We start from the raw sequence: 24,623 nt of genomic DNA, 5'->3' as shown, positions 1-24,623 counted from the left end.
AGCCAGGGGGCGGGGCTGCGTGCTGCGTGCGTGCGCGTTCTGGAGGAGGCGCCGCCGCCGCTCCCGAGGCCGCCGCCGCCGTCGCCGCGCAGTGCCGGAGCAGGAGCCACGGGCGAGAGGAGGGAGGAGGAGGAGGAGGAGGAGGAGGTGGAGGAGGTGCCGGACCAGGGGGGTGAGTGAGGGGCGGGGAGCCCTAGACTGCCCCAGAGGGAGCGGGGGGCGCGGGTCGGCGGAGCCGAAGGTGAGGCGGCTCATGTCGCCGGTCAGTCGCCTGGTTCCCCCTTCCTCCTCCGCGTTCCATCGGTGTCCGGGGCGGCGGCCCGGGGGCCTGGCCGGCGGGAGGGGCCGGAGATCAGGGAGGCCCGGCCACCGCCAGGGCCAGAGCCAACCACGCCCGCGGACCGACCCGGTCGACTGTAGGCCTGCGGGAGATCGTCGGGAGGGGCCCCGGCCGGCTGTGGGAGAGAAAGAGGACATTGTGTCCCCCACCCTTCAACTCCCCGAGGTGTCATAGCACAAGCCCATTTCCCTTGCCATCTCCCCAGACTCGGTGCCCTCGCCCATCACTGCCCGAGAGACTTAGAAGGTTGGACATCGCTGCCTTCCTCCTCTTGCATGTCCCTTGTCTAGGGTCAGAGCTTCCTTCCAACCCACCTCTCCCTTTTAGTGGGGCACACGGGGAGGGGGTTGGAGGGTTGGGTGAATTCTCTGTCCTCTGTCCTCTGCTGTAGAAGTGCGGACAGGTTGGAGCGTTGCTATGTCCGTTTTCACTTCTGTCAGGGTTCAGGGTCTCCTTTTCCTTCCTTTATTCCCCCAGTGAGTAGAGCTGACATCTCTACATCCCACTCCACCTTCCAGCCCCTTTCCCGCCTTCTTTACCCCCAGGTCTTCCGTAGCTTACCATGTGTTTGCCTTTTCAGTGTTACTTTTCATGGGTCTCTGCTTCTTCCCTGAATTTTGTTAGGAAAGAGGTCACAGTGTGATTCTTCTAATCTTTCAAACTAACGTTGGTAAGAGCATCTCTTGCTCCCCTTACTCAGGAAGTTAAGGACAGTGTCTTCAGCCGAATTGTGTAATTTACTGCTACGGGGAGAAGATGAGAGGAAAACATTTGTTCCTGCAAAATAGGATCTCCTCACAGGGCTGATAACCAGAGTTTAGGGAACCTTTGACCTCTTGGAAAAAGAACTACTGTTGAGGAGTAATGCATTCTGTTTCGGGGGGGAAAATCATTTTGTTCCTTCTTTGAAGGTGGGAGGCATAGGAAGTGAAATAGAATAATAGAGCAGAAGGTGATTGGGCCATAGCCCTACAGGTAGCCACTCTTTTCTCCTTCTTAGGTGGTGGATGATGGTTTTGTTATTACAGTAAGAGTAAAGTATCAGCTCTTAGATTTAACTTGGGGCTCCTACGTTCAAAAGCGTGAACGGCTGTCTCGGAAGAGATGCTGCTGGAAACAGGATTTGGAAACTTTCTTTGGGTTTCCTGTCAGAATGTGTGGGGGTGGACATGCCTATGTGTAGTTTTTCTTTACTTGTGATGTAATTTATTTCTGTGATACTTTGACATAATAAGCATTAAATTAAGCCCCAGACTTTCTGTCTTTATTATTCATTCCTGTAACATTTTTGTTTTGAAATTATATAGTTTGATATTCTTTTGTAGATATTTCAGGGACACTTGTCTAGTTTCCTGGGTGTTTAAATTATGGTCTACTTCAGATACGATCAGCTGTAAGGTATTGAGGATCATACATGTTCAGTATTTGTTGAATGAATTGAATGATTACCAAGATGAGTCTAGGTGTTAAATCTTCTGTCCTTTTGAGAAGTACCCTATATTAGAATATTGCAGTCCACTTCCAGTTTGTAAAATAGTAATTCTTAACCTTTTCTAGGCCACTGACACCTTTGAGAATATGATGAAATATATAAACTCTTTCCTCAGAAAAAAGGTAATAGGCATTTATTCACAAAATTTTGCATTAGCATTAGGGACCCTCTGAGGCCAACCATGACCATCAGTCTTAAAAGTGAACTGGATGGAATCCCTGAGTGTTGCCCAGTTCATATTAAAACAGCTCAAAAGCCTTTACTTTTTGTATGGCCTCAGGAAGGACAGTATCTATACTTAATATACCCCAGAAGTTAAGTATATTCGTATACATTGATCCTGTAGTCCTTCTGGAAATGAATCCCCAAGGAAATATTCCAAGAGAGAGAAAATGTTGTATATGCACATGTTCATTTAATTATTTGAATAGATGGGAAGAAAAGGAAACTGTATGTCCAACAGCATAAAGATACACAATTTTGCAATCACTGAAAAAGCTTAGAATTGAAGATTATTAATCTCCTAATTGGTCTTCCAGCTTCCACTCTTGCCCCTCCACCCCAAGTTGATTTCCACACAGCAGCTACAATGATGCTCACAAACTTAAGTCAAAGCAAGTCTCTCTTCTGTTCACAACCGTCCAGTGTTTTCCCATCTCATTCACAGTAAAATCCGAAGTTCTTACCATGGCATACAAGCCTTACAGCAGCCCAACTATTTCTATAATCTCAAGTCCCTTTATTTTTGCTCTTGCTTACTGTACTCCAACCACACTGGCCTCCTAGTTCTCAAAAAGGTCAAATACACTCAGGTGTCTGCACTTGCTGTCTTTTCTGCCTGTAACATTTTTCTGCAAGATAGTACCTATCCCTAACTTCCTTCGGGTCACTGCACCAGTCTCAGGTCTTCCCTTACTACCCATCCCTGCCACTGTTTGTATCCCCATCACCTTACTCTTAAGACTAGGTTATACTGATCTTGACAGCCACAATTGTTGCTAAACATTTCATGGTAATGTCATTTTTACACTTGCATTGGACATTATTATTTAACATTTAAAAAATAATGTCAGCCATAAAAAGAGATCTTTGAGATTGTTAGGTTGAATTTTTCAATAGCTCACATTTAAAGTTTGGATGTTAGCTTACCTCTCTTCAACATTCAACAACAGGGTGCTAATTGTTGGATACAGAGATGAATTAGACAGAGTCTCTGCCCTTACCTGTTATGATTTGTATTGTAATACTTAAGTCACTCTAGACCTTGTGAGTGTTTACTGTTACCCATGAACTTTAGTGTATGGTTGATGATCTTTTATATAAAATAAGGATTAGACATCCAAATGTTCATGTTGGTAATTGCTTTTTTTCCTTATAAAGGGATACTTTTAAAAATTAAAAAAAATTTTTTTGAGGAGTCTTGCTCTGTCACCCAACCTGAAGTGCAATGGTGCAGTCTTGGCTCACTGCAACCTCTGCCTCCTGGGTTCAAGCGATTCTCCTGCCTCAGCTTTTTGAGTAGCTGGGATAACACATGTCCACCACCATGCCCAGCCAATTTTTTAAAATTTATTATTATTATATATATATATATGTATATTTTAAGAGATGGGGTTTCTCCATATTGGCCAGGCTGGTCTCGAACTCCTGACCTCAGGTAATCTGCCCACCTCAGCCTCTCAAAGTGCTGGGATTACAGGCATGAGCCACTGTGCACATCAAAAAGGGATTTTTAGTGGTTATCTGTAATTCATTTAATTTCTGTTTTGTATGATGTTTTTAGAATTTCATAGCTGTGACAGCCCCATGTTTTGTTCTTTGCAGTAAATTATATAGGTACTTAGTTGAAGACTCACAGTTGAATTTTAATTGTAATTCTTTATAGTTGTTCAAAAAAAAGACTATTGTTTTTGTTAAATAGGTTAACATTGCATCTTTGAAATTTTACTTGGTTTATAGGGGATGATGATACGAGTCTGTTTTGATAGAAAATGATACCACTGAGGGCTTTGCCCAGAATTTCTGGTTCTGAAATCTAGATGGCTTGATTTGACATAGGTGAGGAGCTTTGACATCTATACAAAGGAGTGGTTAAACCACTTGAGTTCCTTGAAAGCACCTTGCTGTGTTTCTGACGTGATAGGGACGCTGTAAATGTTCATTGAACCTCAGATAATTTCTAATCTCCTGATTCTAAAATTCTCTTATTTTAGATGGTCAAAAATAACTAATGTAAAGCATTTATATTTTAATATTGGGATACATTTGGAATTGTGAATGTTAGTTTACTTGTTGATAATGTCCCTTTTCAAATTAATTGGGTATAATAATTAATTGATTAGGCCTAATCAGTTTTAAGAAGAGTTACAGCATATTTCCAAGTATTTTTTGCTTATTCTGATGTCATTTAATTGCTGCGTTACTTAATGCCAGATTCATATCTTATGCAGATTAGCATTAAACAAAAATATTTAAGCTTTAGTATGTTACTAAAACTGATGAAGTGTCCATTTTTTCTTTGTGTGCGTGAAGTTTGGGGATTATATAAGCAGTAGTTTTAGGCTGGGCATGGTGGCTCACGCCCGTAATCCAGCACTTGGGAGGCCGAGGCGGGTGGATTATGAGGTCAGGAGTTCAAGACCAGCCTGACCAAGATGGTGAAACCCCGTCTCTACTAAAAACTACAAAAAAAATTAGCTAGGCGAAGTGGCAGGCGCCTGTAATCCCAGCTGCTCAGTAGGCTGAGACAGGAGGATCGCTTGAACCTGGGAGGCGGAGGTTGCAGTGAGCTGATTGCACCATTGCAACTCAGTCTGGGTGACCGAGCGAGACTCTGTCTCAAAAGAAAAAAGAAAGCAGTAGTTTTTATGTGCTTTTCAGTTTTTCATATACAAAGATAATGTTAATATTAGCTTACTTACATTTTGAAACTTTTGTACTAGTGGTGTAGATTTGCACTGCATAATTCACATTCTCTCAGTCCCCTGCACACAGTTGTGAGATGACTAGTTAAGAGGGCACTTTGTTTCAAAGTTAAATGATCCAGATGAGTATTGAACCTATAAGCTTAGCTTTGTTCACTCTCATGATGTTCCGATCAACAAAGCAGTTCAACAGAGAACCATGCCACACTCTCATTTCTTCTTGAAAATAAGCCTTTTAGAGGTAGGAGGTACAAATATGCATATACACATGCACCAATGAAAAAAGGAAATTGTGTATGGTGACTAAGGTAGAGTTGAAACAGGAAATAGTGTGTTTTTATAAGTGGTTTTAAAAAATTCTTTTAATAAAATATTCAGAAGTATATGATGTACACATGGAAAATTAAATGGTTTATGAAATAAACGCCAATCAGTAGACAAGTTAATGGCTTTTTTAAAAGCACTAATTCACTGGGCGCGGTGGCTCATGCCTGTAATCCCAGCACTTTGGGAGGCCAAGGCAGGCGGATCACTTGAGGTGAGGAGTTCAAGACCAGCCTTGCCAACATGATGAAACCCCATCTCTACCAAAAATGTTAAAAAATTGGTGGGGTGTGGTAGCACACAGCTGTAATCCCAGCTACTTGGGAGGCTGAGGCAGGAGAATTGCTTGAACCCAGGAAGCAGAGGCTGCAGTGAACCAAGATCTTGCCACTGCACTCCAGCCTGGACGACAGAGTGAGACTCCATCTCAAAAAAAAAAAAAAAGAAAAGAAAAGCACTAATGACTTATTTACTTAGGCTATATAAATTTAGGTTAGATAAATCTGAGAAACAAATTTCTTTATAAATCACTCAAATTTTCCCAATGTTTCTTGTCTTTAACCTATTTAGTTCACACTGATAGAGTGGTTCAAAGTGTTTAAGTTAACCAAATTTAAAATTGAATATGTAATCGTATGTTTTAATGTTAGAATGTATTTAAATAAGGCTATATTTCATAAGAATAGCAGTATATTAAACTAAAAAAACTAATAAAAGCTACTACTGGGTTAATTAAAACTTGAAGTGCCTTACCTTGAACTTATAGTTGTGTACACCCATAACATGTTGCTCATTCACGGTTTTTTTTTTTTTTTTTTTTTGCAGTGCAGTGCTGTACCCACTTATTCTGGATGTAAAGGATAATTTTGTTCATGATAGGACTGTGGTTTTGTTTTTGTTTTTGTTTTTTAGCTGTTTTCTTTTTTGTTTGTTTGGTTTTTGTCTTTAGCAAAGACAAAACTATAAAAAGAGACACAAAGAACTGGATACAACTATTTGGACGTATCCCAAATGCAGTTTATATGACTCTAAGTTAATAGTGGAAATCTCTTATTGCTGACAGTACGTTTTAGATATGTCACATGTGTAATCCAGAGAGTAAATTCACTCACTGTTTTTTCAGTGATATTTTAAAATTCTATTCTAGACAAGTTGGCAATATCATAAAACATTAAGCAAGAAGGCACTAAGTTAAATATTATAGCAGTTGAAATTTAACACTAATCTTTCAGTTTTACACAGTTAACAGTCTAGCCCAAATCTGTTGATACCTTTAGAACTACTCTTTAAATTCCATCCTATGCTTGTGAAAAAGTTGCATAATTTCCCTCTCCCTTCCCCGCCCCTCCCCTCCCCTCCCCGCCCCTCCTCTCCACTCCTTCTTTTCTTTAACTTCCTTTCTTTTTTCTTTGCATTTCCCTTTTTCTTTCAGAGTCTTGCTATATCACCCACACTGGTCTCCACCTCCTGGGCTCAAGCTATCCTCCTGCCTTAGCCTCCTGAGTAACTGGGACTATAGGCGTGTGCCACCACAGTTAATTCATAATTTCATTGATGGATTTCAGATTCAGTCATTGAACAGATGTTTGAGTAACCCCAGATTAGGCTCTTTGATGGATACTGAGATGTGAAGGTGTAGTTTCTGCTTTAAGGAATTTATAGTCTAGCAGTTTATTTTGTTTTCCACAGCCTATCATATGTTTTATAAATCAAGGTTGTATTTTCATGATAGAGTGAAAATAGAATGATATTCATTTTTTAAGTAGAATAAATTGTGAACATTTCAAATTCTCTTAGTGAACAGCTATTTCTTTTTTTTTTAATTTTTAAAGTTTTAATTTTTAATTTTTTTTTTTAAGACAGGGGTTCACCATGTGGGTCAGGCTGGTCTTGAACTCCCGACCTCAGGTGATCTGCCCGCTTTGGCCTCCAGAGTGCTTGGATTACAGGCGTGAGCCACCACGTCTGGCCAGTGAACAGCTATTTCTGTGGTCTTGTTTTCTAACAGCTTCTTAGACCAAAGCAGTTTCCCAGTTGTTTAAAATAGAGTTAAATGAGAATTGTTTGCTTTACTGCCTATTTTACTTAAGTCCAAGACGTATTTGTTTGTAAATAGCTTTTCTGCATATGTATACATATATATATATATACTTACACACACACACACACACACACACATGCATGTATATACACAACACATTGTAGGGAAGTTGTTTTCTGGTTCAGCTATCAATTTCAATTCTCTGTTTAATGTCAGAAGTTGTTTTATAGAATGGCATGTTAATATATTTTTCTATACTGATTAAAATCATCCTTTGCCACTAAAGTCAACTCTCTGCTAGGACAGAAATGTGCAAATAGACAACATGCATAAATGTGCATTTTTAGTGAATGTTGTTAGCTTGCCACTTTTATTTTCAAGATCCTCTTCTCTTCCGACTTAATTATGATGTGCTTATAAGGCAACAATAATATATTAAGTTCGTTTGCAAAATGAGAATACTTTTTCTGGTTTTTCCATTTTACATGTTTTGAGTTAGGATTAATTGCACATGTATTATTTTCAGTAGACATATATAATACAATAGTTCATTTAACTGTGTTTCTTTCTTTTGGAGCATTGGCTGACTTTTAGAAAGTGGGCCTTGTGCAGTTTGATAAATACAGAAACTACTCAGTTTTGGATGACGTTCTTTACACAACTTAAAAGTAAAGGTGAGTGTAATAGAAGCTGGAAACAAAACAATTCTGACGTTTTCTTTGCACTAGGAGATGCATTTCTTATTCCGAGTAATATGCTCTTGTTAGGTTCAGGATCATTTCAGTGGTTATAACTGCTTAAACATATGTTTTTGTTCTGATTAAAGTAATTCATGTTATACTGTGGCAAATTTTGAAAAGAATGTTAAGTGTAAAGAAGAAATTGAAAACATCTATGATCCCATGATCCAGAAAAAGTTACCACTGATATTTTAATGTGAATTTTTCCAGTTTTTTCCTTGCATGTACAGATTTTTAATTTTTTTTTTTTTTTTTTTTTGAGACGGAGTTTCACTCTCGTTACCCAGGCTGGAGTGCAATGGCACGATCTCGGCTCACCGCAACCTCCGCCTCCTGGGTTCAGGCGATTCTCCTACCTCAGCTTCCTGAGTAGCTGGGATTACAGGCACGCACCACCATGCCCAGCTAATTTTTTTGTATTAGTAGAGACGGGGTTTCACAATGTTGACCAGGATGGTCTCGATCTCTTGACCTCGTGATCCACCCGCCTCGGCCTCCCAAAGTGCTGGGATTACAGGCTTGAGCCACCGCGCCCGGCCAGATTTTTAATTTTTTTAAATGAAAATTAGAATTATAGCTTTATATATACTGTTTTGATCCTACTTTTTTTTTCTGAATGGGATGTTGGTCTCCTAGTGTGAGACTTTAAGGTTGGTTCATTATAATATTACTATTTTAAATAACACTGGAACAGATATTTTTGTACATTTATCTTTGATTGCATCTTTGTTTTATTTTTCTTCCTGTAGGATAGATTCCCAGAAGTAGGATAACTGGATCAGAGGGTAGTTACCCTGTGTATAAGAGTGTGTGTCTCACTGCACCTTCAATGGCATTGAGTAGGTCAGTTTTTACAATCTTTGCCAATGTCATAGATATCTTTTACATTCTTGGGTGGTAATAGCAAAAATCCTCGTATTACTAATAATTTGTAAAACCATCATAGTGTATGAAAGAAATTTGTAGTTATCGTCCAGAAAGCTTATTGAAATGAGTTTCTTTAGAAATATTTTAGGGAAAAGTAATCTGTGACCAAAAAAAAAAAAAAAAAAAATTACAGATTAAAGTTGCAATTTGAGCATTGTGTTTTTTAATTTTTTTTGGAGAGCTGGAATTTTAATGTTCTTTTATTAAAATGACAAACATGAGAAAGCTTGTTGTATAGTATAAGTAGAAATATTATGTAAAACTAGGTTATTTCAGATAGATGAAGGGGGTAGTCACATGGTTCTGACTTTGAAAAAACAAACAAAAAAATCTGTTAGTTTTTAGAGCAGTAGCTCTGGAGTTAGGCAGCCTGGGTTCATGTCCTTGCTTTGCACTTATCAAGTACATGATTTGAGGCAACCTGCTAAATATGTATACAATTTGAATTTTCTAAACCTTGGCTTCCTTGTTTTGATAAAAGGAAAATATTAATATCTACCTCGTAGGATTGTTAAAAGGATTAGAAATAATGTGTAAGACCACTTGGCACATAAGTATTTAATAAAAACTAGCTAGTTTCATTAAATTTGTTTTTTTCTGCCAGTCTCCTCAAGGGCAAGAAATATCTGATTTTTGTGTTCTTGTTTACATCAATAAATACAGAAATGCAAATGACTGTGGTGAGCAGTGGCAGCAGGAGGGGAATAGTGGACATTCTTTGTGGCAGGAATGGCATGTGCCAAGATAGAAAGAAAGTTCAGGAGAAGTTGGAGGACAGGTGATTAATTTGACAGAAGCCTAGGCTTTTGTATAGTTAGAAAATATGGAGATAAGGGAGAAATACAGAGATTGGCTAGACTTTCTAAGCTATTGAATGATAGGTTAAGCAGTGTAGACTTTTTCGGGAGTACAAGTTTTGGTATGAGGGAAATGACTTGATAAAAGCATTCATCAAAAAGCAATGAATTTGCTTGTAGAGTGCAGAATGAATTGAGGAAGGAAAAGATTGAAGACAGGGAATCTGGATTAATAGTAACACAGCTAAGGTAAGATCTGAGGGTTTAAAGGAAAACGGGGAGGTTTTGGGGGGAAGTGCTTAGGCTTCATGGTTATGAAGATCTGTGCAACCGATTTGGAGATTAAATTCAAAAGAAATAGGCTAGGCGTACATGCAGTTAGGCAGCCTTTGAGAGAAGAATGGGACTTCAGTACACTTTGGGTGTTACTACCATTTTAAAAACTGAGGAATAAAACATTCCAACATTCCTATGATTTTTATCAGTAAAAAGCATTTATGCATTTAAAATATATATATGCATAGTCTCCTAGAGTAATTTTATTTAGTTAGTGTTTTGAGTTCTTGGTTAACAGGATATCCTCGCTTTTAGACTTTGTATTTCAGGTGATATTATCTTAAAACTCTTCACTGTAAGGTGAAATTCTTCTGCATGTGGTTTTTGTAGCATTCTTGATTGCTGTAGGACTTTAAAAACACCAGTTATGTGAGCAGAGGTGGTGAGAAGTGAAATACAGACTTCTTGATTGTTGAGCAGCTTCTAAGTAAAATATAGAAGCAAAAAAATGGGAAATTGGGTGTATGATCTTTAGAAAAACGTTACTTTTAATATTCCTGTTTTCTCCCTCACCCATGCATTTTCCTAATTAAAAAAAGAATTTGCAGATGCTATTTTTAGTCATTCTAGTACCTGACTAGAGCTCTACTTACATTTTCCACTTGACTGAATAATAGAAAGCAAGTTAGTCAGAGATTGATATTAATAGTATTTCTTTTTGACTGATAAGTAAACTCACATGTACTGTGAATTGTCTGCTCGCTATCTTCCAGTAGAGAAAAGAAGCAACCCCCAATTAAAAAAAATATAGGCTTGTGATACTTCTAAGATGTTTGCATTTTCTTTAAAACAGCCAGTTGTCATACCTTTCTTAATGTTTCTTTTAGTTTCCAAATATTGCCTAAATTCAGAAATAAAATCCTTATTATTTTTATTCAAATCTCTTCCCTTTAAAAGTATCCTTGAAAATACTTTTGAATTAATAAGCAAATGTAGTTCATAGTGTTGGGGATTGTGTGCATGAGACTTTTTTTTTTTAAACAAATATTGTGTTTTTCCTTTGTGAATCTGCAAAAGCCCAGATCTGGTCAGCTGCATGAAATTTCATTTACTAAAGGGACCTCAGATATTCCAATTCAAAACAATGATTTAATGTCACAAACTGTTAAGAGTCTTTTGAATAGGTTTTAGGATACTTCTGCCTGTTTCCCCAAATGAAATCTGAACTACAATCATTCTCTCCCCATCACCCCTACTACTTAAACTATAGCTGAGAGAATAGCATAGTCCTTAGTTTGGGCCATTCTGGCATTGTCACTATGATGGCCTGTTGTCTTACATTTTTAGGAAGATGTTTGTATCTTGGCAGAAAAAAATAAATTATTAAATTAAGTAGCTAGCAGTTCATGGCATAGTGTTATAAGATAGTTCATTAATTTTTACATGAGGTGACATACGAAGTGTTTGAAACATGAATAGACTTTTACATCCTTCTATCCCGAAGGATTAAAATAAAATAAAATGAAGCCTACTGGTTGAATAGAATATTATGTTCATTTTTCTTTATCAAAAGATTTTTTTCATACTCCTTTTGAATCAGCAGTTTTGAATGCTAAATATAAATTATTGACTAAGAAATCAGTCGTTCCCTATGGTAATAATAAACAGTTTGGTTAGTCATCCAACACGTATTTATTGAGTAATTATTGAGTGCTTGGTACTATTGTAGGAACCAGAGATTTATCAGTGAATAAGACATGCTTTCATGGTAGTTTTTATACCACTGAAGGGTTGATGATAGTAGAGAGAAACAGTAAACAAGTAAATAAGATAATTTCAGAGGTCCCAAATGCCATGAAGAAACTATAGCAAGATGAAATGATAGAGAATGATGAAAGGGTTTAAATTGAGTGTTGTGGAAAAGCTGACAGATGATGATATTTAATGTGGCACCTGAATTACAAAATGCCAGACACTTAACAGTATACAAGAAGAGTGAACCAGGCAGAGGGCCCACTTGGTACAAAGGCCTTAAGGTGGGAAGCGGGTTGTCATGTTTGAGGAAGAACAAGAAGACCCTTCTTATCACAAGGCTAGGAAAAGCCTGGTAGATGAGGTTGATAGGAAACAACTCACTGGATATCATTGTTTCTCTTTATTGGTAAATATATGTAACCTGTGAATTTGAACATGGTGTTACTTATAATACCCACTTAAATCTGTAGGGTAAACAGTAGTTTCTCCAGACATACAAAATCACTGATTTATGGTCCTTAAATTTTGTTTTTCCCAGTGATCTGCAAAGAGAGAAATGAATGATTACTAGTATTACAAAAAGTCAAATAAAAATTGTGCATTTACTCTAAATAGATTTATACAGGTAAAATATTATGTATCTTTTCTTTGACCAGTGGTCATATTGACTCAAATCATTAATATACATTGTAGTGATTTGCAGATTGTTAAGGAAATAAAGTATTGTACTTATCCCTTCAAGATTCTAGCATTGGATTTTTTTTAGTTTTTAAGTCTTTGGCAATTTGAGAATTTTGACTAGCTTTTACTTATCTGATTAATAAGATGTCAATGCAATTGGTAGACAAAAATCTTTAAAGACATAAAATCCGTGGAAGAGAATAGAGGTTTTTTAATAGAAAGTTTGGGAGCCACTGATGAATGTCCTAATCTGTAGGGGACCTACAGGGAGAAGGGAGCTCCTGTTTTTTTGAGCATAGACACCTTACATCCTATTTAATTTGCATAGTAAATCTGTAAAGTAGGTATTGTTATTGTTCAGCTTTTTACAGGTGATGAAACTCAAAGTAGTTATATAATTTGTGAAAATTTACACAGCTCTAATTATAGAGGATCATGTGGATAGTAAACTTCCAGAAAAAAGGACTTTTGCAATACAAAGCAGAAAATAGGTGATCAATACATATTTGTATCGTGCTTAAATGTAAACATGAATGAATAAATGACAGGAGACTGCCTCTGTCTCTATACTCCTGTTTTTAACGAGTCACACCATTTTTCTCCTAAATGAGTCTAGAAAATTTCTTCAGAAATAAAATGACTTCATCTGTCTTTTTTTTTTTCCTCCATAAATCATATGGTAAAAATCCTGAGGAGAGAAATAAAGACCAAACACTTAAAAAGTGTAATTTTCTCTTAGGCTTTGTCAACTGAGTAATTTGTAAAGTTATCAGCTTTAAAAAAAGAAAAAGTCTGCTTTGCACCATAGTATTAATTATCAATAATATTTTTTGGTTCTGTTTTTATCTTAATTTTTTTTGTAACTATTTAAAAATTTGCTATAGTATTCTGAAATTAGGTGATGGAATAACAGTAGTGCAAATGTTTATTTAGCCAATGTGAGTTGTCTACCTAATATCTATCACAGTCTGGGGAGTGGGGCAGGGGTGGTGGCATGTATTTGTTTCTGTCTTCTATTAGAATATCAAAGTGTGTTATTTGTTGCTCAGAAATATGAACTGATAATTCTGGGGCATTTAATGGTTAGTAGGATAAATGAAGGTTTTTGTTTTTTTTTTAACTAATGTCTGTACCCAGGCAGAGTAGGTGTATGAGATCTCTAAACCCTGTGTTTATAAAGTTTCTAATTCTTCAAATTAATACTTTAATAAATTTTAAGTTTAATATTCTTTTAAATGAATATCACATAGGAATGGATATCTAAAGGATGAAAGTAAATGTAGGTGATCGAGAAATTGAAATAAATCAGAGTAAGGTTGAGAAAGGAACATAATTATGATACAGAATTTACCATAGGGGAATAACACGTAGAAGTTGATGTGCTAGGTGGTGGAAAAGGAATTTATTTTCTCAAAAAAGAAATGAAATTGATGGAATGAGGGCTAGGAGGAGGTAAATTTTGTTGAAGGAGTAGAATATTTTGGATTAGATATTATTGCAGCCTACAGGGACCTTCAGAGAGCATATGATCAATCTGTCAACATGTTTGGCAGTATAATTACTACTTTATAAGGTATGCGATCTGTCTTGTTGGTTTGAGTTGGAAGGACAATATACCTAGATAGAATGAAGAGTGTTGTGAAGAAGGAACATATTTTAAAATTTGTTTCTAGTTGTCTGAGACTTAAGTTATGACAGGTCTGCAAAAGGTAGCTTGATATATTTTGGTTCTTGATATCCTTGAAATGTTGGTTTTTAAATTTTCCTGCTGGATTTCTATATGACAGCTTTTAGAGTGCTCTAATGTTGGACCCTGCTGTTTTTCATTCTAATCATACAATTGATTTAGTAATGACATACATAACCCCTGGCATGAAGTTTTCATGCTTCAGAAAATTGTTTGGCGTATAAAGTGCAAGTATCAATTTGCTCTGTAGATGTGTATCTGTAAAAATTGATGTGATTATTTAAGGATATCAGATTAACTTAAGAAAAACCGTGGGCAAGTGATTTTGGAGGGAGACTCTTATAATCAGACCCACATTTATTTGCGTGTTTAGATTTTCAGATATTAGGTTATTTTGGTAGTGTTTCTTTTACATTCAAATGGTAGGAAGCCTGGGACTTTAGTAATTCGAAATTAGTCAAATAGTATATACTCTTTTAAAAAAGTTTCTGTGTCTTTGGCATACTGAGTTTCATACCAAGGACCACCCTCATTTGTAAAACATCCCTTTGAGTTTTAAATTACTATTTAGTAACTTCTGACTAGTATTTCACTCAAATGTTACAGCATTTATAATATGACAGCATTATAATTCAAGAACCAACCAAAATCTGCAGTAGAAACCATGGATAGGAGGGTTTAGGTGATGTACTCATCCTGTTATTCCCATTATGCCTCAAGACTTGGACTGCCGTCCCAACAGAACAAACTTGAGATTGTGTCACCACTCAGTGCCATCTGCCTACATGTGTACATAAGCTATAGTAGAACTTAGATACTGGATATAAAGAATCATTGCTTTGTGGTTTTCTCAGCTGACTCTGCTTAAGTTCTAGTGTGCTGGGCTGAGCTTTTGGTCAAGTTTTGATCTTTTTTGTATCATAACACCACTCTCATAACTACACATTTATTATCTCCTGTATGTTGGCATACCAAAGATGGACATATAAACTTTTTTAATAGTGCAAAGAAAATGGCTATTTAATCAGTAAAATTTAAAGATGATTTTTAACAACATTCAAATATTTGAGAGAGTGCCCTTTATATACAGGACCAACTGTCTCTTCCCACCCTGGTTAATTTTCACAATATAATAAACATTTTTAGTTATGTAGACCAAAGGGTATTATAGAAAATCAATCATAAAATTGCATTTGTCTGCACTATTTTTAAAAAGTTTTTAATTGTTACTTTGGTAGATGCAGATTACCAGTGTTTACATAGTATAATTTTAGTACTTATTTTTAAAATATGTATCTATTCTTGTATAGAATATAGGTTAAAAGGAAACACAGCAAAAGACCTAGATTGTTATCTCTGGTGTGTAGATGATATTTTATTTCCCTTTTATTTTATGAACTTTACATTGTTCATATATTTTATAATCAAACTAAAAGTTCTAAAATGAATTCATTATAGAATATGAAATTAAGCTTAATAAAGCTTTTAAAGATAAAGATTCTTAGGTGATAAAATGAGTTAAAGGTTTTCCAAATAATAAATAGAATTTCTGAAATGGAATTTTATGTTACAATAAATATTTTTCCTTTAAAACTAAAACAGACACAAAATTAAGTTGCCATTTTCTGGGAATGGGGATGAGAGAAATAGGGAAAGTTTTGTACTGTTGTACCTTGCCTTGGAAACCTTTTGATTTTTCTAACTCAGATTTGTTTCAGTTACATGGTATACTGTTTTATGGATAAGTGTTTAATTATAGGATTCTTATTTGTATAAATGGTATGCAAAATCTTGCTTTGACTATTTGGTCATTCGTATTTGTGGTCAGCAGGCAAAACACTTGGCAAAAATTTGCGTATAGTACCTACCAGTTTCTCTCAGTTTTCTCATCTGTCAATGGAAAAAGAACAATGTCGGTATCTTAGATTTGTTTGAGGATTAAATAAGCATGCCTGATGTACAAGAAGCACTTAAAATTGTTGCTGCTGTTATTACACAAAAGTTGGCATTGATGTTTCTTTGTTTCCTTTGTGTTTTGTTTTGTTTTGTTTTGTTTCTGAGACAGTCTCACTCTGTCACCCAGGCTGGAGTACAATGGCTGCAATCTCAGCTCACTGCAACCTCCGCCTCTCTGGTTCAAGCAATTCTCGTGCCTCAGCCTCTCAAGTAGCTGGGATTATAGGCATGTGCCACCATGCCCCACTCATTTTTGTATTTTTAGTAGAGATGGGGTTTCACCATGTTGGCCAGGCTAGTCTTGAACTCCTGACCTCTGACCTCAGGTGATCCCCCCACCTCAGCCTTCCAAAGAGTTGGAATTACTGGTGTGAGCCGATATGCCTGGCTGGCATTGACGTTTCTATGAAACTGAGGTAAAAGATTCTTAGGGACTGGAACAATATCTTATGCCATGTATCCCCTATTTTGGTCAACCTTGTGTATTCCCCATTAGTTAAGTGGGGTTGGCTCCTCACTTAAGTAGTTTCATTGTTTATGTATACAGTAAATCTTTGGCATTCATGACTTAACAGTTTAGACCTAAAGTATTTAGCATGAGAAATTTATAATCTGGTATAGGCAAAATTTTGAATTCAAGGCTGACGTGCTGAACAAGTCTGTTAACCAGAGACTTGAGTATAGCTGACAGTGTCCCAGTTTTTATTACCCAACAGTGACTTTTGTTCTTTACTTGTTTAATTTTCATCATAGAATTAAAAACTGTTTCTTTGTGAATTTAGTGCCCAGAGAAAGCCAGTAGTTAATACTGGTTTTTGCAAATTTAGATAAACTCTTGATTTTCTACAACACTATGGCAATAAAATGTTTATTTTAGTAGCAATTCATGAATTTTGCTCATTTCTTTTCTATTCTTCATAATGTCTTGCGCCCAGTAGAGATAATGAACAATAAGTTGTGTTTGGTAGTTTGTGAAGAAATGTAAATCTTTGAATTCATTAAAGAAAAGGGGTGAGTTTACTGGGAATTTCTAGATTTCTAGGCTCTTAGATTATTTCTATTACTTCAGTATATAGTTTTTTAAATCTCCCAGGCCAAATTAAAATATATTTTATGTCTAGATTTCATATTTCCATGGAGTGGTGTGATGATGTAAGTGTGCTTCATTTAATAAAAGCTACTCTGGTATATCTCATAACTCCACTCGCAGAAATACTGATTTTATAGGTCTGGGATAGGGTTAGGGTGCTATATTTTACTCATGTGGGTGATCCCCAGATGATTCTAATGAGATACTTTTTCAATTTATTTCTCTCTATATTTTCATTTTTAGTGTTATTTTTGTATACTTTTATACAAAAATACATTTATTGTTATTTTGTATATTTTTGTAGGTTTGTATTACATTTTTAAAGCCATAGGAATAAAGGAGTACATTTTGTATTTAATAATGAAAATTCATGATATGTCTTATAAGGCGTTCCATGGTATGTTTCATTTTACCTTTTCAATTAGTTAAATGTACATAGATTACTTAAGTCAAACTCAAGTAATATCAGATTCATTGTAGAAAAAATAAGAAAGTACCAATTAGACATTATTTCTCAGCCTTTTTAGGTATTTTTTTCTAATTGTCCCGCTCATGAAATTTTAATGCTACAGATATAACTGTATATTTGTCTATGTATTGTATGTGTAACTGTGTTTTATACACTAAAAGAGTAAGCATTTTTTTTTTTTTTTGCCCCTCAAGAGCCAATTTTCACCTTATTGGTGGTGATATTGCTCCTGTTGAGAATGCACGCAATAAACTAAAAGAAAAATCACCTTTAATTTTATGTTACAACCCGTTAACATTTTGGTGTATATCTTTCTCAGTGATGTTCAATGCATATATGCCTTTTCTGTGATAAAAATGAAATAAGATACATAATACTTCATGCTCCCTTTTTTTCTTAATATTTTATGAGTTTTTCATGACAAATGAATATCTTTTAACAGTATCATCTCTAATGGATAAATACTATAGATGTATAGTATTACATTATGTGAATTTGCCATCATTTATTTAAATGATTTTCTATAGTTTTCAGTTTTTTATTATAAAAGTTATGCTATGAATATCATTATAGTTGATTTTTTTGATACATCCTTAATTATTTCCTTGGGATAAATTCCAAGAAGTAGAAATACTTCATTCTGTACATTTTAATGTTTTTTGGTGCGTATAACTTAGAAAGTGAAAGTCCCTTTCCCCAAGAACAGCCACCATAGAAATGAATCTTTGTCTAGCCTTTTCCTGTATATATCCTAACATAAATAGCTATATAATTTATATAAAAACTACATATAACCAATTTTATATAGCGATAGCTATCTTTAAAAACAGAGAAATAGATTGTTCCTTAACTATAGCAAGTTGCTTTTTTGCCTAAGATATTTTGCCGTAGAGATTTTGTTCATCTTCTCATATCACTGTGTATAATTCTGCCTCATTCTTGTAAGCTGTGTGATACATAGTAATTTGTCCATTCTTCTGTGGAAGGATCTTTTCTTTCCCATTTTGTTTTGTTTTTTCATATGTCTTTGTTTGCTTTTTTATTTCTGTAGCATAAATTCCCATTTGTAATAGAATTGCTGGGTCATTTAAGAATTGAAAGTGCTTTATATACGTAGGTCTTTTTTGTGTTTGTTTTTTTTTTTTCTGTTTTTGTTTTTGTTTTTGAGACAGGGTCTTATTCCTACCCCTAGGCCGGAATGCAGTAGCAGGATCATGGCTCACCACACTCAGGTGATTCTCCTACCTTAGCCTCCTGAGTAGCTGGGACTACAGGCGCATGCCACCATGCCTGGCTAATTTTTTGTATTTTTTGTAGAGACAGGGTTTTGCTATGTTACCCAGGCTGGTCTCGAACTCTTGGGCTTAAGTCATTTTTGTCCCTTTTGGGAGGCAAAGTCATTTGCCTCCCAAAATTCTGAGATTATAGCCATGAGCCACTGTATCCTGTGTTTTCTATTTTTTTTTTTTTTAATTCCTTTATTTGCCTACTCTGATATTGGACCAGATTTTAATTACCTTTATATCAGGAAATATAACATGTTCTAATAAGTAAGTGGATAAGTCACAGTTGAATTGTGGCTAGGTGTTTGGTTTTTATCTTTTTTTTTTTTTTAAGACAATTATATATATTTTAAATAGTCTAGAATAGTATAAGTTTTTTAGGACTTTTAGGGCCTGGCAGTAATTCAGAACTCTAAGAGCACATCAAAGTTGCATAGTAACAAACAAGCTATTGAGCGGTGAGCTTTCTGGGAATACTTGGAATCATAACACTTCTGTCAAATATGCCTTTTAATCTTTGGTCTATTGATTGAAGTATTTTGGACTTATACTCTCTCTGCTATCAAGCTTTTATTCTTTTTAAAGAAGATATACTCTTTTTTTCATTTCTGGTAATATATTTATTTTAGATCTATCATACTGTGTTGTTTCTGCTTGTTTCTGTAGTTCTCTACTTATATATTATCTTCAGAGTTATACATACATTTTCCTGAGGTTTGGTCTAATATAGCTCAGAATATCAGAATAGATGTTACAGTAGGTAACACATTTGTGAATTAATGTCTGATTTTTAAAAAAACTAGTGTTTTTGCTGGATTCATGTAGGTTTCTTAATGAGAAATCAGTAAACATTGCAAAAGAATTGTTACACTTTGCTTTTTAAAGTAGAACTGCTTAGTTTCTAAAAATGCTAATTTTTTTCTGAGATTATTTTTTCTTTAAATATAGCCACTCACAGCATTATTAACATTTTTAAATGTTGATTCTGATACTGTTAGTAACTGATACACTATGAGCTTTTATATTTTCTTAGGACGTACTGTCAGGTCAGAGTCTCAAATGCTTTTAGTGTTCTGGAAGAGTTTACGTTTGTAATGAAAAATCTCTCGGGAGTACTACACTCACCACTAGGATGAAAACTAATCAAATAAATATAATAAATGGTAGTCAGTACCCAGGCATTTCAGACAGGACTGTTTCTGACACTAGCCTCCCTTAGAGTTGAGTTCTCACCACAGCTAGGTTAAGCTTATTACAGAGGTTTACCTTACTTTGGATTGTGGGTCTGCATCTGTCGATGTGCAAAACCAACTTTTTCCCTCATGGTAGTGGTATGCTTTTTGCATGATGTGTTTATGAAAATTAACATCACAATGGTTATTTTGTGTGTTAAAGTTTACCATTTAGGTTAGAGATTTTATTCTTTGGTACAAAATTTAACATAAATGCTTTGTGAATGTATAGGAAACCGAGTCCTTTATCTCAGAATCACAGCTGCAAACAAATGACAACCTATGCTTGAGCATTAACTCACTATGGCTTAGACCTTTGTCTAAGCCTGTGATTGCTTAGATAAAGCCTTACCCACTACCATTGTCTTCTTCTTTGTTTTTTGAAGACAGAAGCCATTTAAAAACTTCAAATTCATTTAAATGAATAGTCCCTGTAAGAAGGATTTTTAATTTATTTTTAGGATGATATTTGATTTTAACTGAATGTTATGTGATATTATAAGTGATTACAAAAACTAGAATGTTTTCACTTTATTATTTCTCATTATTTAAAACATTTTTTCCTCACTAAATATTGTGATAAATTAGTATCAGTAAGACTTTAATTAATAATAGCCATCTGATTGCAAGGATTCTTTAATCAATTTGTTAGAATATACATCTCCACAGTACATAAAAATTGGGAGATTTTTATGTTTTGTTTAGTGAACTAAAAGCTGTTTTTCAGGAAAGTATCAAGTAATTTTTACTAGCTCTTTTTTATAATTATTTTCCTATTCAAAGTAATATTAAAGTAATCGTTGAACATCCTTTTAGTCACACTGTTTTTTAAGAATTCACTATTTTTGACCAGGCACGATGGCTCACGCCTCTAAGTCCAGCACTTTGGGAGCCCAGGGTAGGAGGATAGCTTGAGCCCATAATTTTGAGACCAGAATGAGCAACATAGTAAGACCTTGTCTCTACAAAAATTAAAACAAAAAATTAGCTGGGTGTGGTGGCACATACCTGTTCCAGATACTCAGAAGGCTGAGGTGGGAGGATTGCTTGAGTGTGGGAAGTTGAGGCTGCAGTGAGCCATGATTGTGCCCCTGCACTCCAACCTGGGTGACAGCCAGATCCTGTCTCAAAAAAACAAACAAAAAATGCCACTATTTTTATTAAGTGATGTATTTTAAAAGGAATAAATATAGATAATGCCCTGAAAAGTACAGATCAAGTAAAGAATGCAAATGAGAGAAAAACAGTGGTTATCAGTTTGCTGTGTACCCTTACAGAAGTTTCCTGTAAAAACATGCATATGTACATATATGCATGTATAGACATAATTAGTTTTCTTTTTATAGTTCCTTTTGTTTTTAAGTCTTCAGATGTAGCAATGAGACATGAAGACTAGAAATGTTCTATATTAGCATGCTAGTAAAAAAAATTCCATTCTTCAGAGATAAGTTTTGTCAAGTTTCCCTCATCTTTCTGCTTGCTCCTCCCTTTACTCTTACTCTGTTCTTACCACTCTTCTCCTTGAGTGGAGAGAAGTATAGTATGGTGGGTTGCAACGCTGGCTTGGCTATCCATTAGATTTAACTGGGAGCGTTGAGAAATATCCATGTTCTAACTCCATCATCCAGATTCTTAATTAATTGGTCATCATGATGCAGGGCATGTGGGAGGAGAACGTTTTTTATCTTAGCCTGCATATAGAAGCTTGCGTCAGCTTCAGAGTTCAGATATGGTCTGTGGGAAAGCAATGGTTGAATCAAAGGGGCCATCTTTCTCAGTTTTTCTGCCTTCAAGAAGGAAGGGGGGTGTGTGCGTGTGCGCGCGCGCGCGTGTGTCTGTGTGTGAGTGTGCACATAGGTCTTTGTAATCCTTTAAATTCTCTAAGAAATGTACCAGCACAGATTTTTAATTTACTTAGTATTGGTTCATCCATAGAGTTTGTATACTTTAATTCTAAAGAAAAACAATATTTGCACAGTACAGATTAAATAGACAAGAAGATGACTGGTAAGGCAATATAGTATTGTAGTTAACCGCACTGCTGCTAGAGCCACACTGCCTGAGTTATAATCCTGGCTCCATAATTTATGTCTGTTGAGCTTGGGCAAGTTAGTTTTCACCTTTTTGCCTCATCTATAAAATGGGTACAACAATCTCCACTCATAGATATGCTGTGAGGATTAAAAATATTAGTAGATGTAGGCCAGGTGCAGTAGCTTATGCCTGTAGTCCCAGCACTTTGGGGGGCCAAGGCGGGCGGATCACCTGATGTCAGGAGTTCAAGACCAGTCTGGCCAACTTGGTGAAACCCCGTCTCTACAAAAATACAAAAATTAGCCCGGCATGATGGCAGGTGCCTGTAATCCCAGCTACTCAGAAGAATCTGGATGGAAAAATCGCTTGAACCCAGGAGGCAGAGGTTGCAGTGAGCTGAAATTGTGCCATTGCATTCCAACCTGGGTGACAGAGTGAGACTTCATCTCAAAAAAAAAAAAAAATACTAGTAGATGTAAAGTGCTCAAAACAGTATTTTATGCAGAGTAAATAGGCAATAAAAACCAGTTAATTAGTTTATTCCTTTTCTTGTATCCTATTTTCTAAAATTTCTTACCCTTTTCTTGCTCATTCCTCCTGAAGTTAGTACTTCCTCTGATAAACTAGAGTAGATGTTAGCTAACTTTTTTTGTAAGGGGCCAGATAATAAGTACTTTAGGATTTTGGGGCCATATGGTCCCAGTTGTAGATATTCAACTCTGCTGTTACAGGGTGAAAGCAGCCATTTACATAAGCAACTGAGAGTGGTTGTGTCTCCTTTATTTATGGACACTGAAAGTGAATTTTATATAATTTTCATGTTACAAAATATTTTTCTTCTTTTTTTTCTTTTTTTTTTTTTTTTAGAAAAACATGCAAGAATATAAAAACCGTTCTTAGTTCAGAAGCCACACAAAAACAGACAGTGGCCCAGATTTGGCCTGTGGCTCTTAGTTTGCTGGCCCCTGAAGTAGGGTAAATGAACCTGCACATTCTGACAACTATTTTAGACATCTTTTCTTTCTTGGGCGTGCCTTCATTCTTTAACTTCTCTGTACTTTGGGAGAATCTAGAAAGTTAATTTTTTGGCACCAGGTTTGGAACTTTAAAATTCTATTCACAGCTTTGAACTTAAGCTAGCACTATTTGAAACAGTGAAACTTTGTGGACTCTCTTCTCCTCAAACAATGACATATATGATTGTATTTAGGGTTCTTTTGGTTGCAAGCAAAAGAACCATCACTATGTTGTCTTGTTCACTGGAGATTTTATTCTTTGGTGCAAAATTTAACTTAAATGTCTTGTGGATGTACACGAAACTGAGCCCTTTATCTCACAGTCATAGCAGCAAGCAAATGACAACCCGTGCTTAATGTCAGCACCAGTATGTAGTAGGTTTTCTATCAGTCAGAGAACTGGACAGATACCTACAAAACCTGTAAGGCAATACACATATTCACACAGCATACACACACACACCACACACACACACACACACACACACACACACACACACTCTCTCTCTCTCTCTCTCTCTCTCTCTCTCTCTCTCTCTCTCTCATATATTATGTAAATAGATTTATTTCAAGGAATTGGCTTATATAATTGTGGGGACTGGAAAGTCCAGAATTTATTGGGCAGGTCAACATGTTGCAGATTTTCTAACTGAAGCTGATAATGCAGTCTTGCAGTAGAATTTCTTCTTCAGGAAAACCTCAGTTTTGCAATTAAGCCTTTTCAACTGATTGGATGAGGCCTACCTACCCACATTATTGAGGATAATTTACTTAAAGTCAACTGATCGTGGATGTTAACCACAATTAGATAATACCTTCATCGCAACACCTCTATCCGTTTGAATAACTGGCTACTATAGTGTAGCCAAGTTGACATGTACAGCTAACCGTTACACAGTTCAGTAAATATTTGTCCAATAAAAGGATGAACAAATGGCTAAAATGGTTAATTTAAGCAGAAAAGTGTTTATTTGAAGGATGTTAAATAACAGAATTTAAGTAAAAAAGGAGCACTTAAGCTTCAAGAAGTCTCAAGAAGAACCAGTGCAATTAGCAGGGGTAGGGACCTAGGTATTAGTAAGGAACAATGTCTTTAGTGTACCACAGTCATAATGAATCAGCTCTAGACATTTTCTTTCCTCACATCACTTTTAAGATTGAGCTTTCTGAGAAACTCAGCCTGATTGGTGTGAGTTTAGGTTATGTGTCTCCCTTGCCCACTGAAAGGTGGGAACACCTTAACTGACATTCTCACCACAGCTGCATTCAGGAAGACAAGGATTGTTGCCCAATAAAGTGTCACAATACTATTATCAAAAGAAGGAGGAATACTAGACATGCACAAATAACAGATGTCCACTTTGCCAACTCTTGATATCTGCCCACATAGAGGGACAGCTGGTAAAACTGACATGTATCAGAGCCAGATCATGTAAAACATTACAAGCCCTGATAATGAGTGTGGGACTTATCCTATAGAATAATGACACCTTTTGTGGGGGTGGGGGACGGTCATAGATCTCTTTGAAATTTTGAAAATTTTGGGCCACATATTGGGC

General features: G+C 35.9%; 1 protein-coding gene across 5 annotated transcripts in view; it reads left to right on the top strand.

Moving 5' to 3' along the window:
* The first annotated feature begins 89 nt into the window (after positions 1–89).
* RAP1A (RAP1A, member of RAS oncogene family) overlaps positions 90–24,623 on the top strand; it is an 85,611-nt gene continuing 61,077 nt past the window's right edge. The window contains exon 1 of one of the 5 annotated variants that reach the window (XM_064372718.1): positions 90–172. The gene's annotated coding sequence lies outside the window, so the exon portion shown is untranslated. Of the gene's footprint in view, positions 173–7,776; positions 7,796–8,610; positions 8,705–9,521; positions 9,835–24,623 lie in introns of those variants that run through there. The other 4 variants (XM_064372720.1, XM_064372719.1, XM_012468151.3 and 1 more) reach the window with 4 other exon arrangements.

Source organism: Aotus nancymaae, unplaced genomic scaffold (assembly GCF_030222135.1).
Source record: "Aotus nancymaae isolate 86718 unplaced genomic scaffold, 86718_ANA_hifiasm-v0.15.2.pri h1tg000007l, whole genome shotgun sequence".
Classification (NCBI taxonomy): domain Eukaryota; kingdom Metazoa; phylum Chordata; class Mammalia; order Primates; family Aotidae; genus Aotus; species Aotus nancymaae.
This window is presented reverse-complemented; position numbering and strand designations above follow the sequence as displayed.